At 51.0% G+C, this 6,221-nt stretch overlaps 1 protein-coding gene across 1 annotated transcript in view; it reads left to right on the top strand.

The window, feature by feature from the left end:
• Nucleotides 1-3,195: 3,195 nt before the first annotated feature.
• AKAP13 (A-kinase anchoring protein 13) overlaps nt 3,196-6,221 on the top strand; it is a 315,522-nt gene continuing 312,496 nt past the window's right edge. Inside the window, exon 1 of the mRNA XM_055417745.2 lies at nt 3,196-3,412. The gene's annotated coding sequence lies outside the window, so the exon portion shown is untranslated. The remainder of the gene's footprint in view (nt 3,413-6,221) is intronic.

Genomic DNA, 6,221 nt, shown 5'->3' with positions numbered 1-6,221 from the left:
AGCCTGGTGGGCTTCCGTCTATGGGGTCACACAGAGTCGGACACGACTGAAGTGACTTAGCAGCAGCAGCAGCAGCAAGAAGACGGAGGGTGTAGCTGGGAAATGTGGAGTAGCACCTCGCTCCTCAAGGGGAGATCCCAGACCAGCAGCATCAGAATCACCTGGGAGCTTATTAGACATGCCAAACCCCAGAACCCACCCCAGCCCTACTGAGTCAGAATCCACATTTAATGAAGTGGCCCAGGTGATTTGTAGGCATGGTAAACTTTGAAAAATGCTGGACTCTTGATCTTTTCTGCAGCTCACTGGGAAGGTATAAAACCTGCTGAAGCAGGGAGTAGGGAATATTGCTGTCAGCAGCCGCTAGAAACGGGTCTGTAACAGACCAGCTGGGCTGCTGGAGAAGATCATGAGGTTTTCACATGTTAGGGTCCTAGAGGTTTTCTAGGTTAGTCCCCTTGCTTTACAGGAGACTGAGGTTCTTGGAGAAGGCGTGACCTGCCCAAGGTGGGCGCCTCTGGGCAGGATCTAGGATCTAGGAGTTTCCTTTCTCTGGGCTACCTTTCAAATATTGACAGGACAGATTAGAGTGAGAATGGAGGAGGGAATGGTAAGGCGATTGAGAAATATTTTCACATGCAGCACTGGAAAACAGCTGGCATTGGTGCTTCATTCTGTGAGGCAGAACTGAGAAAATATACATGAGAACCAGGTTCATTTACAGGGAGGCAAATTTCAGCTCAAGGCTAGGAACCTTTCTAAGATTTAGAGCCAAACAATTGAAAGTTCCTCATACAGGCAGTCAGTTAGTTTAGTCGCTCAGTCCTGTTCCCCTTCTCTTCCTGCCTTCAATCTTTCCCAGCATCAGGGTCTTTTCCAATGAGTCAGTTCTTCACATCAGGTGGCCAAAGTATTGTAGTTTCAGCTTCAGCATCTATCCTTCCAATGAATATTCAGGACTGATCTCCTTTAGGATTGACTGGTTGGATATCTGCATTCCAAGGGACTCTCAAGAATCTTCTCCAACACCATAGTTCAAAAGCATCAATTCTTCGGCACTCAGCTTTCTTTATGGTCCAACTCTCACATCCACACATGACTACTGGAAAAACCATAACTTTGATTAGATGGACCTTTGTTGGCAAAGTAATGTCTCTGCTTTTTAATATGCTATCCAGGTTGGTCATAGCTTGTCTTTACGGAGCAAGGGTCTTTTAATTTCATGGCTACAGTCACCATCTGTAGTGATTTTGGAGCCCCCCAAAATAAATGGTATTTATTTATTACTGCCTGTATGGAGATGGAGCCTCTGGCCCACTATCGTTGCAGCTCTGGGCTCTTCTCCTCCAGTCTCAGCGGGGGCGTCAGGAATGGGCCCCAACTGCCTCCAGCCCCACACCCTGAGCCCTCAGGTGTTTTAATGGTGTTTAAAAAAATAAAGTCTCTCACTGTTTCCACTGTTTCCCCATCTACTTGCCATGAAGTGATGGGACCAGATGCCATGATCTTAGATTTCTGAATGTTGAGCTTTAAGTCAACTTTTTCACTCTTCTCTTTCACTTACGTCAAGAGGCTCTTTAGTTCCTCTTCACTTTCTGTCATAAGGGTGGAGTCATTTGCGTATCTGAGGTTACTGATATTTCTCCCAGCAATCTTGATTCCAGCTTGTGCTTCATCCAGCCCAGCACTTCGCATGATGTACTCTGCCTGTAAGTTAAATAAGCAGGGTGACAACATACAACCTTGACGTACTCCTTTTCCTATTTGGAACCAGTCTGTTGTTCCATGTGGGGTTCTACTGTTGCTTCTTGACCTGCACACAGATTTCGCAGGAGGCGTTTTCCTTCCCAGGGATTTGGGGTGGGGAAGGCTTGGTTGGGGCAAGGGCTGTTGAGAAGTCGACTGGCCGGCCTCAGATTGCTGGGGCCTAAGGACAGGACGGCGCATGGTGTGGGGCCCGAGGCAGTTGGGGCCCATTCCTGACGCCCCCGCCAAGACTGAAAGAGCCCGGAGCTGCAGTGATAGTGGGCCAGAGGCTCTGTCTCCCATACAGGCAGTAGTAAGTATCCACAAAACCCCCACTCTGGTAGGAGCTTGACTGGATCAGGGTTTCACAAAAGCTAGTCGTTTGCATCTTCACATTTTTGTTGGCCATATCGTTTGTAAGTATTTTAAATTGATAGAAAAATATGAATTTGTGTAAAGTACACTAATCTTCATTGTACACTGGATGAATTTTCACTGTAAGTCTATACCTTTGTTATCTACCATCCAGATCTAAATACCAAACGTGTTCAGCACCCGCCCTACACTTTCCAGCCAATAATGCTTCTCTCTCTAGGTAACCACTGTTCTTGCTCTGATTACAATCAATTTGCACATCTCTGAACTTATATGAAGTTCATATAAAGCGTGTCCATTTTTTACTTAAAGTTTTTCTCTAAGTAGATTTATTTTTATAATTTATCTAAGAAATAACATCAATGAAATAGTCGTTTGATGTGATAGGTGCTTCCCCCCAATATACACTAAAACGCACAACTTGCAAAATAAGCTTCTTCGTGTACCAAGAGACCACATTTTGTTTCTCAAAAGCCGCCGGATGAGTTTTGAGGTCCTTGCAACTTGAAGATTTGCGGTGAAAAGTCCAAAGTTTATGGAATACCCTGTCACAATCCCGATGCCATCATAGGCCAGCGACCCATCTAACTAAAACACTTGTTGAATACCTAGCAGCGACTCTCAAGGCACTGCACTCCACTCTCTGGAAAAGACCCCACTTTCTAATCTCAAGGGGAGGGAAAGAGAAGAGTACATCATTTCAGGGTGTGTTATGGTAAGTGCTGCAGCTCAGGTGAGCACCCTGACACAGAGGAAGGGCGGTTTCCGGAGTCAGGGAGCAGAGGAGAGGGTGGGTAGGCATATCAGTCGGCACCTCTACCAGCCACCCGACTTGGATCACTTCGCCGCAGCGCAGCAGCTGCGGTCAACCTCAGCCTTCCTTAGCAACCTGAGGGGCGGCCCAGGCGCCTTCCTATTAGCTGGGAGGGGTTTGATGGGCAGCTCTGCCGCGCAACCCCGGCGCGCAGCCCCTGGCGCCGCGCTCACTCACGGGCGGGCTCGGAGGCGTTACCGCCCCCTCGAGTGCCCCGCCCACCCCCCCCCCCCCCCGAGAGGCGCGCGGCGCATGCGCGGGCGGTTTGGGGCTGTGTGCAGGGCTAGCGCCGAGCCGGAGCAGCTTCGGAGAGGCTGCTGGGCTCCGCCGAGGTCGCCGCGCCCGCTGCTCGCTTCGGCCGCCGCAGTTTCTAAGCCGCCGCCGCCGCCGGGGGAGCGGCCGCTTATTGTCTTTCTTCGCGGCCAAGGTGCGGAGCTGCTCCAGCTCGGCCCGCGGGGGAGCCCCGGGCGCCGCACGGTGAGAGCGCGACCGAACTCGGCGGAGTTGGGGGAAGTTTTGCGGTCAGAGGAGGGGTCGCGGGCGGGGAGCGCGGGCCGCTCCGGAGCGGGCGGGGGCGCGGGGCGGCCGGGCGCGGCCGGGGGCGCGCGCGGGCTGGGATGCCTGGGCGCCGGGGATCGCTCCCGGCTCCCCGCGCCTCCGCCCGGGCCCCCCGTCACGCATTGTCTGCCCGGGGCCGCGGCGCGCCTCGCCGCTCCCGCAGCCCAGCCCCGGGGCCGCCTCCGCTCCCGGGCTGGGGGGGCGCGGCCGATTCCGCCCGGCTGCGATGCTCCCCTCCCGCGAGGCATCCCCGCGGGGCCCGGAACCCTGGTCTTCCCCGGGCCGGCTCCTCCGGGAGTGGGGGCCGCAGTCCCCCCGGGAGCTGCGGCTGCTCCGCGGGTCCCACCGGGCCGGGAGCCGGCGAACAAGTGCCGCGGACGCGAGGGAGCGGCTCTCGGGGGCCGCGGCGAGCGGTAAACACGCCGTGCCGGGCCGGCCTCGCGGGGGCGCCCTGGGCGCCTGCTCCCGGGGGCGCGGCCGGGGCGCCCGCGCGGGGTCCGAGACGTGCAGCCCGGGGGGACCCACCTTGGGACCGTGGCCTGGGCTCCGTTCTCGTCGAGTTCACGTGCAGCCAAACTTTGAAACCAAACAATACTTTTTTTTTGGTAAATACCACTTACTGCACCCCTCTTCCTTCCCCCCTGTTCCCCCCCCCAACAAAGTCAACCAGTAGGTTAAACTTTTAAAATAAATATGGGGGAAGTCCTCAAGAGTTTTTCCATCAGAAGAAACGATAGGTTTTTTTTTTTTTTTTTGGTAATAGTGCTTAGAGCAAGATGACTCCGTAGCATTTAGTTTTCTAGATCTTAACTGTGAACTTTAGGAGTTCACAAATGTAAGTTTGGTTGAGCAATATTTGGTGTTCAGTCTTAGCTTTAACACTTCTCAGTGAAGTTATTTTGAGAGTTTGTTGCCGCAGGCATACGGAACTAAAGTAAAAAACACTGCCTTTTTTTCTCAGTCAGCAACCCCCTCCCCCGTTTTATTTTCATAAGTAACTTTTTCTATTTTTTTTTAAATCGTTGGATCGCCCAGATCAGGATAAACGCTGGAAAAATCACTTGGAAGAATCATTTTCTGCAAGTTTGTAAAGGAGCTGTGATCAGCTGTGATAAATCATTGTTACAGTCCCGTAGGCTTCCGTGGTCTCTTGGGGATTTGCAGACGGCAAGCCCTGTTGTCAAACATTGGGTGCTTCGTTCTGCTGAAATCAGTTCATTTGGTTTATGAAGTCAGAATGATTCTGTTTAAATCCCCACGGTGGATCCAGCATAAATGTCTGTCAAATTGCGTGGTGGAAGAAAATGACCAGAATGTGTTTCTATCAGTTGTTTGTATTCCTTTGCCGTCTGGTAAGTTAACAAGAGAACTTCGAACCGAACACCGTGAGGGTCAGTTTGGGTTTCGATTGGTTTCTCCTGCTGAGTGACCCATGTGAGGTGTGCCCTGGGTTTTTCTGGTTCCTTGGCCTCATTTTGCAACTATGTTCACCTGACAAAGCTAAAGAAAAATGTCCTGATGGCATAAGCTTGGATTTTTGAAGTACAGCCACAAGATTGGTTTTAGGAATCATAATCCTTGCTCTTTGGGCTCTCTTTCCCGAAGTTGTGCAGCTTTAGATGGCTTGTGTGTCGGGGGTGGGGTGGGGGCTGGGAGGAGGGGTTGACAGAGGTTGGAAGGAGTCGTCAGGGAGGGACAAAATGTAAACAAACACTGCTTAGAACCTTAAGTGACAAGCAGATGAGTTTCTCTGCCTCTCTGATAGCATGTTATACATACCTTTGTTTTAGGGTTTCTTGCACTTCATTTTTCTTTTTTGTAACTGCATATGTAGTATAAATGGACTCCTCTTCCAACCTGTTAACTCCGGAGGGCTGTGATGAGTCTTAGCTGTGTGCCTCTTTGCCCAGAAGGAGTCTTAACACAGCACAGGTGCTCAGGAGGTATTTGTATTGGGTGAAGTGGCTTGGTTGGTACTTCACCCTAACATGGGACCCAGAGAACCACTGAACCTGGGGACTTGTTCACGGTGACAGCTTACTTGCAGGCCTGTAATGCGATTTAGTGTACTTCATACAAGGATGTCTGACCTTTCCTGTTAACCCGTTAATTACTTCTTGAAAAGAATTGAGGTTTAAATCGTGTGCTGTGGATTCTGTAAAGTGGTTTCTGATTGGGAAAATTTCTCCCTTTTTTGTTGAAATGGCTAAGACTGCTGGACAAACGCATCCACTCCCCTGCCTGTTTATGCCTCTGTTGTGACTTGGGGAGGTAGCACAGTGTGGAAGAACGCGCATTCTGAATTCAAATCCCCACCTTTCCGTTGACTAGGTGGGTAGCCTTGAGAAGGCAGGTCCCTTATCCCCTCGGAGCTTCGGTTTCCTACTGTGGAAGGTATAGTAACATACTTTAGAGCCTTCTTAGAAATAAATGAAGCTGTGTGATGATCTTCATAGTATGCCTGTTACCTGGTAGCTGTAATGACAGTGATTTGGGTACCTATTTGTATGATTTAAAGCATGTTTAGAAGTCTGATGCATCTGAGCATAGTGGTTTAGCTGTTTATCATAAAGAGGGAATGCTTCTCAGGGCACTCAAAACTGGTGCTCTGGGACAACCCAGAGGGGTGGGGTGGGGAGGGAGGTGGGAGGGGTGGGTTCAGAATGGGGGACATATGTACACCCGTGGCTGATTCATCTTGATGTGTGGAGAAAACCACCACAAGATT

This window comes from Moschus berezovskii, chromosome 21 (assembly GCF_049115385.1).
Source record: "Moschus berezovskii isolate FMDL1 chromosome 21, NW_MosBer_1.0, whole genome shotgun sequence".
NCBI lineage: Eukaryota > Metazoa > Chordata > Mammalia > Artiodactyla > Moschidae > Moschus > Moschus berezovskii.
The sequence above is the reverse complement of the archived record's forward strand: the minus strand, read 5'-3'. Positions and strand labels throughout refer to the sequence as shown.